The sequence below is a fragment of the Austrofundulus limnaeus genome, unplaced genomic scaffold, assembly GCF_001266775.1.
Source record: "Austrofundulus limnaeus strain Quisiro unplaced genomic scaffold, Austrofundulus_limnaeus-1.0 Scaffold170, whole genome shotgun sequence".
NCBI classification, from domain to species: Eukaryota; Metazoa; Chordata; class Actinopteri; order Cyprinodontiformes; family Rivulidae; genus Austrofundulus; species Austrofundulus limnaeus.
The window spans coordinates 744,515-758,001 of record NW_013952572.1 but is presented as its reverse complement, the minus strand read 5'-3'; the positions used below and the strand labels follow the sequence as shown (position 1 = coordinate 758,001).

General features: G+C 37.7%; 1 protein-coding gene and 1 long non-coding RNA gene across 2 annotated transcripts in view; one reads left to right on the top strand and one right to left on the bottom strand.

Annotated features, from left to right (window-relative positions):
* Positions 1 to 13,487, bottom strand: part of ncam2 (neural cell adhesion molecule 2) — a gene marked incomplete in the record, with an annotated part of 567,846 nt that overhangs the window by 306,095 nt on the left and 248,264 nt on the right.
* LOC106523919 (uncharacterized) overlaps positions 5,510 to 13,487 on the top strand; it is a 13,387-nt gene continuing 5,409 nt past the window's right edge. The window contains exon 1 of the long non-coding RNA XR_001310949.1: positions 5,510 to 5,672. This is a non-coding gene — a long non-coding RNA (uncharacterized LOC106523919). The remainder of the gene's footprint in view (positions 5,673 to 13,487) is intronic.

Sequence of the window (13,487 nt, the reverse complement as noted above, 5' to 3'; positions counted from 1 at the left end):
CCACACACCCCACCCATGACTCCTGTAGGGTCTCAGCAGCAACAGAGCAAAGTGAAAGTGAAACCTAACTGTCTGCTGAGCTCCACTACTTCTCACACAGTGAAGCTCTTTTCAGATTCAAAATACCTTTGAGGAAATGTATTTTCAGATGCCAAGTAACCCCCCCCCCAGCACTGAAATGGGCGAGACAGAAGCAGAATGTGGTTCTTAAAGAGACAGAGGCCAATTTCAAGGCATTTAGAAGAGGAAGTGATGAGAAGATAAGTTTATTTTCTTTTTAAACAAAAAAAAAACCAGCATTTTAATAACAAGTAAAGGTGACATAGATACTTTATTATGGTATAGTAAATGTATGCCTGAGAAACACGTAATATTGCCCTTTTAAAAGCAAATAAAGTAAAATGTTCAATTTGACTAAGATGTTTGAAATCACTTTGAGCATAAAAGTTGCATTAAGTAAAATATCTGAACTGAAAACAACCCCCCCTCCAAAAAAGTGCATCTATTCATAAATAATGAAATGCAAGTAAGTTAGATTCAGTAGCAAAATAAAGAAGTATGGTGTTATGCCTCTCATTTGGCTCAGCACTATCCAAAAAGTATTTTTAGTGCAGGGGAAAAAGTTAACTGTGACACCATTGTGTTAACCAAGACTTTGTACAAATCTCCTTTTATCAAGTGAAGTTCCTAGTAAAAAAATATATATACATATATATATATTTTACTCCTTGCCTGAATGTCATTACAGCACAGGTAGTGCATCCTCCATGTCGCAGGCAAAAAATAAAATGCAATAAAAACACAAACTAAAGCAGTGACAGCTGCAGAGTTGTGCTTTAGAGGATGTAGGCATGTGGGAAGAAGAGGGAATGGCATGTAAATGAATTGTTGCACGCTTAATTAACACAAAATCCTCTTGTCTTCAGGCTCTGACCGGGGCAATTTGTTAGTGTTCAGCTGGAATTGTGAGAAAACGATTAATTAAGCATTCAAAATGAAAATGAGTTGAGATGATTGTCCCCTTTTCACCTCAGAAAAAAATAAGGTGCAAGATTTTGGGTTTTGCTCCAAGAAGGAGGGGTAGTGGGTGGGGGTGGGGATTCTGACTCATGGGGCGAAGGGGAAGAGGACTGATAGTGTACTCACCTCTAAATGACTGAGACCAAAGGCTGGGCTATAACGGCTCTAATTACACTCTGGAAATTGCAGTCATTGTGCAGTAAATAAAAGAGGCAACAAGGTCAGAGGAGTGTGTGTGTGTGTGTGTGTGAGGAAAAGATGGAGCTAGAGAGCGACTGCTGGGTTTCACTACTGTACACGGGGTTCCCATAAATCTAATTTTCTTTCAATTATGCACACACAAATTAAGGCACGGGTGATAAAAACCCTGTGAGTTGAATGTGAAATGATGAGAGGACTATTACGAGGTCCGTGTTATATGGTCTGTGGGGGATATGAAACTGCGCAGTTATGAGCCAGCAAATAGACTCATCCCATTCAGAGCTCATTCACACTGTGGCTTATCCATAGCAGGCTATTTACAGCATGTCAAACGCCTGAAGGGGCTTTGATTTCCTCCTGATGGGCTGGTTGGTTGGAAAGTGGATGTTAGAGAAGTTTGACAGATGCAAAAGGAAGATTGATGCRGCTTCAAAGCCGCTTTGGAAGCTGCTTACTGGAGTGGGAGATGGCACTAGTTAAATCAGCCATCTTTGAAGCGGGGCAGTGACTGCATGTGAACGGTGTGTAAGAGAGGGGAAAAAAAGGTGTGAAGCAAAGGGAGGGAATTAGCAAGTTGATGTAAGACTGTTTGGAGAGTACGGTTGAAAGATATTTCAATCTGTTTCAGCATATGGTCACACTAAATCGGGTTAGGGTTGAATACTGCACTGTGTACTGTAATGTTCCGACAACCTTATTTAGCTGCACCAGTCCAATTTACTATGAACTAAAAGTAATTACCTTTGCCAAGGTTAAGAAACTACTAAAAACAAACTAGTGTCAGAAATGCTATGGAATACTTAATAAACTTGACATTCATTTTGCACTCTAAACCTATGTTTTTAGCCTTTCTGCTTTATTGCAAAGATGGCAAGTATTCAGATGGACAAATGTTCACTCTGTTTCTGATTCCTAATCACTTTTGTAAAACCTGTATCTCAATGGGATGCAGAAGTTTGTGACAAATTGCAAAAGGCATCCGTGAGAGTTTTTCCAAGTTTCTGTCTCTAAATGGAGTTGCTGGGTGAATGGAAAACCTCTAGTTTACTTTCTTTGAGTTGGTCCCATACGTACCAGTTTAATGCAATTTCAACTGAAAACTTGGATATATTCTCTCAATTTTATCTCCAATCAGTCACCAAAAACTGCAACCCAGTGAGATGCAGAATTAAGTGGCAAATTCTAACCATACTAGTAGCATAAAAAAACACATCAAAACCTAAGAGTTTCAACAATGTCTCTAGATTCTGTCAAAAAAAATAAGTAGGTCCTCTGGACAGGTTCTTTAATGAAACATCATCTCTCCTCCAGGAGAATTATTCAGTCTGAGGAGTTTCAGATAAACTCAGCCTTATAAGCAGTGCCTCCACATGGTGGACAAACAGGTTAAAGGATGATTATCAACACTGTTTTTTCATAGCAAAGGAGGACCATCAGTCTAACAATAGATTGTTATTATCTCGATTGTTCACATCATAGAGAACCATACCAGATACTGTCCTACCTTTAAGCATCACTGCTCACATAAAATCAGCTAATTAAACCTACTAACTCTGAGCTTGAAACTTGCAGCTCTGGACATATTTTGATCTTAAAACTAATCATCAGGTAGGAAGAAGGTCCTGGGTTCGATCCCTGGTTCGGACCTGGGGTCTTTTGATGCAGAGCTTGCATTTATGCTTGTGCTTGTGTGAGGTTTCTCCAAAATGTGCTTTAAAAAGCAACAAATGTTTTTGTTAATGCTGCATGAAAGAAGCACATGATCTACCAATTTAATGCAAATTGAACAGAACCACAAAAGTTTCCTCAGAGGTGCAGGATTTTATCAGAGTGTAGCTAAAACCATCACCACACATCGCCCMCASAAATACAGACCACATGTGCTCAATGCGCATGGCACACAAACCCAGCAACGTAGCACCGCACACCTTCACAGTCAGGTCCTGACCAACACAATGCCACACAGCGTGATGTGCATGGTGCAGAAAAACAGCGCATCTGTCTCACGCAAGGCCCAACAAAGCGACACACACACACACATTGTCCCACTTTTGACTGATTCCAATTACAAATAAAAAATAAAAAATTGAGACACGTTATTTAGTGGCTGCAATTTGCAACCATCAGATAATGTCTCCTTATTTCGCTGCAGAAGGAGGAGAAGAGAAAAGAGAAAAACATGAAAGCAGAGAAGCGGCATTAGCTGTCAATCATAACATGCCGCCACTACAGTGTTAAATTATTTTTTAATTTAAATGGGGCAAAAATGGATTTGATTCATGCAGAATGTAATGGAAACTATGTCAACGAAACAAAAATGCAGCAAAACAAAGATTGGGAAGTGGGTGGGGTCAGTGAAAGTATTTTTTATTTATTTTTTCATGAAGATGAACAGAACATGAAGCAACACTGACTGTAAACATGATTCATACAAGAAAGCTGCCTGTCAGTCCGTTAATACAATCAAAGAAGACTGACAAACTGATCAGTCAGCAACCAGGCGGCTCACAGGACAGGCTGCCTGTAGCCTGTTTTAGAGCACAGGTAYGTCCCTCAAAGCTGTGAGCTGCAGCCTCACTTACAATTCATGTTTCATTAAAGCTGACTTTTAGTCTGGGAGTAGTCTGTAAAGTGGAATATCTTCGGTATAGAGATCAGGACAGTAAAGATTAATAGGTCAATAAGTTATAAAATTATTTCTATTTATTAACTAAAGATTCAAAGATTAAAATGTGTAGTATCTACAACATGATCATTATTACAAGTGTATTGATTAGGACGAACAAAAACACTGGTTTGGGATCGTTTATTACATAATGTATCACATTATTACATTTTAATTTCTAATAAAAGCAACCACTGCATTTAACAATCACCGCAAAATGTAATAATGTTTTTACATAATGCAGCTGTGAGTGTTACAAAATGCGTTGAAGACTTTTATTACATTTTGTGTCAGTTACTACGAAATGCAGTTTTAGTGCAGTTTCATTACATTTTGAAGCCCGATTTTAAGGCATTATTACATATTGCAGCATTACAGGGATTATGTATAAAAAGTTTGTACATATATGCAATTAAAACTCAGAAAAAAAGTAAGAACTTAAACCAATAGCAGTGCATTGTGTTGTCATACATGCACACACCTTCCTACAGAGCTGATTCTCTTGGTCAGATTGATCTGTGCTATCGGGCAAGATAGCCAGCAGTGTGGGCCACATCTATTCACTGAATAAGTGCTTGGACAAGCTGTTCTTTCAGGGGCCAGCCAGGCAACAATAGCCCCTCTAATAGCTCCAGTTTGTCTCAGTTAAGAGCAACAACTTCCCCCTTCTTTTTCTTTGCTTACCTCACACCACTCTGCCTGTCGGTGAGTTGACCAAATAACTCCTCCGTCTCTTGTATTGGCTTTTCTTCCCGTCACTGATTGCTGTTATTTTTGTCTTTTCTTGCTTTTACCTCTGCGAGAAGCAGAAGCAAATCTGTCTTACGAAATACTGATCCCACAGTACATTTCTTGCTATGATCGTAAATGTGAAGATTGCTACATAAGTGGTGGAAAGAATGGTTATTTCCCTCGTTACATTTTATCTAAAGCACTTGAAGCGAAACTGGTCTGGCGTTTGTCTTGAATTTAACAGTACGTAAAGACAAAAAGATGTTACAATACAGTTTTATATCAAAGCCTTATTTAGAAAGCATARCATTTATTTAGCTTATGACTTTGGTTTTACACTCTGGAAATTTACAATCTGGTTTAGTTCCACTATTCCAACTTGGGATGGAAGTTATATTGATCTTATCAATTGACTAACAATTAATTGATAAGCAGCCATTTTCTTAAAAAAACTGATTTTTCTCTTGTATCAAGAGGGACTTTCCATAACATGAAGGGTTAATCTTTTATGATATGCTGACTTAAAAAAATGAAGCAGATCAATATATTTTTGCCAGCTGTATGAAATACTGACTGAATAAACAGAAAATTGTAGATTTCTCACACGTTATTAAACTGGACATTTTTATAAACTACAAAAAACAAAACAAAAAAACAGAAATCTATTATTACACACAGACACAAAGCATTTACCATGGGGTTGGGCAAAAGCATACTGTGTGCAATTAAGTGACATAAAAACTGTCACCAATTAATACTGTGCACTTTGTGTTTGCTGCCATGTGATGTTGTATTTTTTTGTACAACTTCAAGTAACTTCAAACAGTAAGTTTTTCAATGTAAAAACAATTCTTTGTAAAGTTTTAGTTCCATGTGCCTTCGTGTGATTGGTCTTCTGCACTGCTTCAGGCAATCCCGTTGGATGTCTACAGTCGGGTGGTTGACCCGTCTACGAATGATCCGATGTGATTGGAAGACGACAGTCAGCTTCCTTGAAGCTGATTGGCTGTTCCTGGGTCCGGATCGTGATCTGGATCATCACCAAAATTTAATGGTGTGTTCCTTTGGCCAATACCCACTTGTGGTGAAAATTTCATGAAAATCTGTCCATGCGTTTTTGAGTAATTTTGTCCACAGACAGACAGACAGACAGACAGACAGACAGACAGACAGACAGACAGACAGACAGACAGACAGACAGACAGACTGACATACGCGACCGAAAACATTACCTCCTCCCCTTGGCGGAGGTAATTAAGTGTATTGTTCAATTTCAGCTCACAATAATATAGATCATGGTCATCCAATATGAGCTGAATAACTCTATAGGAGGACAAATGTTGCCATTAAAGCAGTGGTTATCATTAAATTTGCAAATAAATCTGTATTTCCAGATGGCACACATTATATAAGCTATATACCATATATGTGAACTCAAACAAATATCCTTCCACAAAAGAATCAGCTGAATACAAACGGATTACACTGGATGTTCAGGCCACAAAACTTCACAGTAAAATAACTGAAAGCCTACATGCTTCAGCACACTAAATATGAGTTTATTCAAAGCATGTTTGCAATTTTTCCGTAGGAGTCTAACAGGACACAAATACTGATCAGTGCTCAAAGACTTGAGTCTCTGAGAGGCCAGCATGAAGTCTAATTGTATTAGTGGAAACAGGATATGACATTTTTACACTGCAACTAACAAACAGAATAGCTGAGTATCACATATGGAGGATGAATACTAATGAAAAGGCAACRAAGTCTATTTTTCCACATCTCACACTGCAGTGATTTTCAAGGGGATTGTTTTCAGTGTGAAGTAGGATAAATGTGGGACGCCACACACCTGATGCTCAGAAGAAAAACTAATTAAAGGATTCACCATCTATACGCATTTGATTTTTACAAAAAAATAACCTTTTGCCACACATCGTTATATGGTCATAACTAGATTAGGACATTGTGTATCTGGTGTTTACACATGGATTATAGATTAGCCATATTGGCATTGACCTTTGATCTTACTGATCTACTGAGAGCAACTATGTCTCTATAAGCCGCTGTCCATTAGCCGATGACATCAGGCCGCCTTCATCCCCATTTAGCTCCTCAGTCAATACGAGAACATAAACACAGCTCAGCTTAAGGGTCACAAACACACAACCAACATACACTGTCACCACCCCATGAGAATAATGTAGCCTTTTCCCCATTGCCACTCCAGTTTTTGACCGCACTTTCAACATCATGTTCCCTTCATTCGCCTGCATCCAGAGCACAGCTAAGTGATAATTTAGCATCTGTTCATGAGAAAATGTTGCTTGTAAAAATACACCTGTGTGCACAAGGGAGAATTTCTCAAAAGTAATTTAATGGATTTGCATGAAGGTCATATTGTACTTAAAGAGCCATCTCTATGTGTGCAAATTAAGATGTGTTTTGAACTATGCCATAGGCAGCTGGTGCTGTGAACATCATCTCTAATAGATATATATATTTTTAACACTAACAGCGCTTTTGAATAATTCAGCCTAAAACAAATCCAGTGTAGATAACTATAATTACAGCTTGGCACTTCATGAGTGTGATGGAAATATGTTATATAATTCTATGACTGCTAAGTTTATACTGCCTTGACCCATTCCTATTATTGTATCTCTTTTGATAACTGCTACATCTTTTATAATCTGTTCTCATGATTTCTGAGATGACTTTCATGTCTGTAACCTCACTCTTATTTTGATCATCTCTATACGAGCCGTAGCTCTGTCACTGGACCATGTTGACATTTGTTGGTCTGTGATTGGACGCTCACGATCTGCCACCGGATGTAAAACTGTATCTCTGTTCATTGTTCAGCCAGTTGCAGCTTGACAGATTCTCTGATTTGGGTCTGATGAGTTGTTGCTACTTATCTTGCATATGCAAACCTTATTAAATATGACGACCGAAAACCACGCAGTGCACTTTTCTTTTATTCAYGTGTTTCTGCCTTTAAGTGGATATTTCCACAACAATAACGATAATAGTTTTAAATTTTTTGAGGAATTTGCTGGATACTGATTCAAATARCCTGAGCAACATTTGGAACACTGGGAACATTAATAAACTGGGTCATGGGGACCATTTTACTTGCTGCACCGCTGAACGCACAAGTACGTCCAAGAAGAATTTGTGCCTAAAAAGGAGACTGTTTGTGTGAAAGGACTTTGGCTTTAAAAACTTGGATTTAATCCAAAGACTATGGTATTCCTCAGATTGTTCAGTTAAAGTCACTTCATGGTTCTGACATGGTCCTACTACACAATGTTGAAAAAGAAAAAAAAAACAATATAAACAATTTTTTGGGCCAAATAGAGATTCTTGCRTTGTACCAAGAGCACAAAGGAAAGTAACCATTAGTGACACTGTCCTRWAAACTGTATCACTAAGGCTCTTTCAGACTACCAATGCCCTGAAACYCCTCCCATAAAAATTCATTCTGTTTGCATTTTGTATAGCTCAGTCAAAGCTTTCATTGATGATATAATGGTAGGTCTGACCTTCCAAATATTATACTGTACACGAGTTAACTTCTATTTCCCCTCAAAAAAAAGGCATTTTGAGACACACTGTCTACAATCAGTCACAGGAGATGGCCATTAAGCAAACACCAGCAGCACCGGCCTCACTAGTCACTGGTTATAATGAAGAAAATCCATCTAAAAACTTGCTTATTCTATGTTTTGGGAAATGGGAGACCCTAAAGCAAGCCATGTGCAATTTGCAGTTAATGGACTAGAACATGCAAAACTGCTGGCATGTGCTTTCAAATAACTTGATCACATACAGGCTCTGTTACTTTGGCTGCCACCATTCCTAATTCTATCTCAACACTCATCTTTTAATTTTGAATAACAATAATTCAGAAATTTCTGATCATGTGGACATAACTGATAGCCTGGATTCTACTTCTACACCAGCCTTAATTTTAATACAGCCATTGTTAAAACAAACAAACAAAAAAGATGTGTATTAAGGCATAATAACAATGATCTGGTCTTTAGCAGGTGGAGGAAAGAGGGAATGACATCAGCAGTGACCTTAGAGAAACAGTTKTTGCTGCCAATCATTCTGGGAAGGGTTATAAGGTCCTTCACAATCAATATGGAGTCCACCATTCTGCACTGACACTGATTATTCGTAAGTGGAAAACGTTTAAGACAGCTGCTAATCCTCCTGAATAGACATCCCAGCAAATTCACCCGGATGTCCTTTTGGACAAATAAGACTAAATTAGACATGTTTGGCCATACTGTTCAGAGCTTTGTATGGTGAGAAACAAATAGTGATTACAATAAAAATCCTTGTGCCTGTCAAGCACAGTGGWAAAGAGATGATGATTTGCACTTCTTTTGCGGCTTTACAGTACTTTATGAGCTGAGCATGAAGTCAAAGTCATCATTGAATCAACCATGAACCGCTCTGCATATCAGAGTATAAAGTAGATCTCAAGCCCACCAGGAAATCCACAACAAAATGACAAATAAATAAATAAATAAATAARTAAATAARTAAATAAATAAATAAATAAATAAATAAATAAATAAATAAATAAATAATGTTGCTACAATGATTCAGTCAAACTTCTGACCTCAAATGGATTAAAATCTTGTATTGAGACTATAGAACACTGCAGAAACCAATGTCTTTAGTGGTGCTCTCCACTCAGGCCATTTTTAGAACACTAGTCATGTGACCACGTTTATGCATTCGTATGCATACAAACACTGGTAGCAGGCTCCACAGTTATTAATCACAGTGCACAGTTTAGCTGTGTTTAAGCTTAAAGAAATTCAATGCAACCGTGGATTAATATCTGCTCCAAACATTTTATTGTAAGTGAAAGACTACAGGACCACCCTGAACATATCATTGCACTTTTTGCCCCTAAATGAGWACTGTAAACCCTATATCTCATTACTGTGCTGCTAGGTTTACTTCCATAGCATTCRTTCTGCTATAGCCTCGCACGATTTCTACTGTAGTCAGTCACACAAATGTTGTTACACACTAGATGTGGCAACCACAAGTGAGAAGACACTGGTACAAATTGACCTTTTTAACAATTTTGCCCACTTTCTTGTCTGTTGAAGACCTTAACTCTCCAACCAACATTTCAACTGAACATTCCTGTCTCCCAAAGCTGAACATGACAAACGTTTTGCTAGGAACTTTTTTTAATGTTAAGAAAACACTGGATTTTTGTTGAATTCACCTTGCATTTACTATCTTTTTGGGTTAGTCACTACTATTATTGAACTGAAGCAAAGGTTATCTACAACAACGTAAGAATCTAATTTATACATGTCAACCCCTTTGGATGTTTATCTGTATAATGAGCCTCAAAAATCTGTAAATTTCACCAAACATATGTATTAATCACGTGCAGGGGGACATGCAGACTGTCAATCATATAGATGACAGCACCTGCACCRGCGGCAGGATGGCTCAGTGGTTAGCACCAATGCCTCACAGCAAAATCCTGGGTTCGATCCCCAGTTTGAACCTGGGGTCTTTCTGTATGGATTTTGCATGTTCTCCTTATGCTTGCATGGGTTTTCTCCAGGTACTCTGGTTTCCCCCACCCCCAAAAACATGTACAATAGGTTGCCTTCAGGTCCAGGCTACACTTGAAAAAGAGATCTGCGATCTCAATGGGACTTACCTGGTTAAATAATGGTAAATAAATGATAAATAAAGCAGGAGGAAATAAAGATGGTTACTTGATGTTATTTATTGTTTTTTTAACACTCCTACAGGCTCTGACATGATAAATAAATTTGAAACTAAGTTTTTGGAAAGGTCTGCAAAAAAATTGTAAGGTTGCTCTATACATCTATAAAAATCCATAAGGTTGCTCTATACGTTTATGTACCTGCAAATCGAGGGAAGATCTATGTAAATTAYGGACAATCCGTACAACTTGATATGTATGCTAATCACGTCCTRCAAAAAATTACTACAACAAGTTATCGCTGCTAAAAAGCTAATACAAGCTGTTGAATCATGGGGTTGACCTAATTTTTTACACACTGACTGTATCCATAATTTTCACAAAATGTGGCTCTGATGTTATTTTAGAAAAAAAAGCTAATTCTTGTGATGCATTTCCCACCTAAAAAGCGGCAAATATAACAAATTGTTTTAGGAAATTTCTAAACAATCAAAGACAATTCAAACCTAAGCTCACGTAACAAAACCTTCCCTTGAAGGAGGCTTCCTAAAATGACAATCTAACCTAGAGGTTTTGCTTTCACTAGATGTATTGAGAGCCTGTTACATTCTAATCCTAAATGTGGGCTCTGACATCCTCGATATCAGAATATGTGGGTGGAAAAGAACAAGTGAACGAAGGACAATGCAGCTTGTAATCCTGTTAAAGGATTATGGGATCCACTACATGCACAAACACACACACACACACGGGGATGTTGTGTGTGGGAGCATCCTTCCTGCCTTACACTTGTTCATTAACCCCTACACTCAGGCTTAATGGCATTACATAAACAACCCCAAAGTCCCTTACCCTTTAAATGACCTTAATCTTCAATTTTTACAAAAAGTGTGCCGTCAAAGAAAATCCATTTTTACCAAGGACTTTTACTCATCTTTGAACAGGATGGAACTACAAAAAYGGCTCTTGCTTGACGCAGTTTTAGCCTCTAGGCTACAGTATGCACTTGTCTTGTAGATGAAGTCATACTTTTTTTAGATCTTTAATCAAATTCTCGGCAAGGTTTTGCATAAAAATCAGCAGTGAGATCAAACACCAAGGCTTTCCCATGCACATCGCCAAACTGAAAACACATCACTGAACCAGATGAGCTCAATTATCCCATTGTGAATCATTGTTATGACATCTAGGATGCCATACATTAAAAAGAAGCTACACATTATTAATCCATGCATTGGTCCTCTGTGATGCTAATGATCAGACTTGAGGCACATACAGTTCAAAAGTGCAGAATAGAGCTACGGAAGCTTTGGGCGTCACAAAATTATTGTTCTGAGCAGATGAAAAGTGTGTTTTTTTTATTCCTTATACGGGAAAAAAATATACCATTGTGTGGGTAGTGACATCGCCAGGAGCGGCACTTCTGAAACTTCTAGATGAAGTACAACTCCCATCAGCACCACCACCAATTATCAACTCTGTCTAGATGTTCCAYAGCTTCCCCCATTTTGCACTCATGTTTAGATTGTATTATAGCCCTGGGACATGCGGCGCAACACTTTGCAAGGTTTGCAGATGTAGAAGTGCTTGGAGAATAGGATATATGCTTACTCAAGTTCTCATAAACGGGCAACTTATCAATGCAGCAAAAATTACATCAAACTATGAATTATTAAAAGGTTGTTTAGCCCAACTGTAGCATCATTTCTGCTTTGCATTAAGATATCGTCTGACATTTAGTTTGGTGGAATCACCCTTTTGGTTTTTACTCTCTTTGGTCATTTTTCATTTCTTTTTATATCTTCAGAAACACATATTTCTTTAGCAGTTATTTTCTGCTGAACTTCTTTTTGTTTGACGTTTCACATCTACGTATTGTCAAGAGAAAACAGTGCCAAGACTAATCAAAAATGTATTAATTTGGTGTTGTGAAACCACAAGTTTCAACACGAGCCTGCACACTCATGTTTTCCCTGGAGATATTCAAAGAAAAGAAAACGAAACCAATTAAACGCACCAATAAAAAGCAGAAGTTAAGTTTTTTTGTCTTACCTATTGATGCCGACAACACAAGAGAAGATATGGATGTCCCATGTGGTCGTGYAGGAAGCACATAGAAAGAGAAACAAAGCAAAGAAGCACACATTAGTGAATTTTGTATTTTCAAAACTCAGTATGCGTGAGCTCTTAAGTCTTTAACAGCAGAATGTCATGTAAGAGATATACATATGTTGTGTCAAAACATATAAGGATGGAAATCAATCAGAGTTTACCTAAATAATGATGGCTAATTGCTAAAAATAAATAAAAACAATAAAAAATCATCACAACCTTCTCAAAGCAACATTTTTTTATTTTATGTGGTTGAACTTTGTTTTATTTTTCTTTCACATTAATTTATTCATTCTTCAACTGTTCCCTTTCTGAAAGGATCGATACAGCAAGCAAAATAACACGAGGATKTGGCATTGTTTTACAACGGGTGCCCTTCCTGATGCCACCGCAGGGAGCTACTTTCTACAGCAATGGTTCCCTGACCTTTTAGGTTTTGACCCACAAAGTAGCAGAGACCTGCRCCTCCAACTATTTTTGATTGATAAACCTTTGTATCAAGTCAAATAAGCAAGAGCATAGCAACAATGTGTATTATATTACTTTCCTCTATTTTTAATTGCACTAACCACGTCACTCCTTTGGAACAACTAAAAAGTTGTTAGCAGTCATTTTTAAAATAAAGTAATTTATTTGGAAAATCCAGCACAATTGAGTTCCAAYCCAAAGTTTAGGAACCACTGATTTAGAGGACCCAGAGGAACAGATGTGGGGTCAAGGGCCCAGAATGGGTATTATAGTGTGGTCAAGTGTGGGTGCTTCACCTTTCCCAATGTTCAGGGGATTCAAACCAACAACTTCTTAATTACATGCTTGCCTTTATAACCTTTGCGCCATCACTTCCCTTCTACATCTACATTATTTCTAAATGTCTTGCTTACATTAAAAAGGACAAAATGATTGCACAACCCGTGTCAGCTTTGTTAACAAGTCATTTGCAATAATGTTACAAATATATTTTAAAATCTTGAAATTAAACGTAAAAAATGACTAATTTCTACTAAATGATCTCAGTATTTATGGTGTGATTTGTTG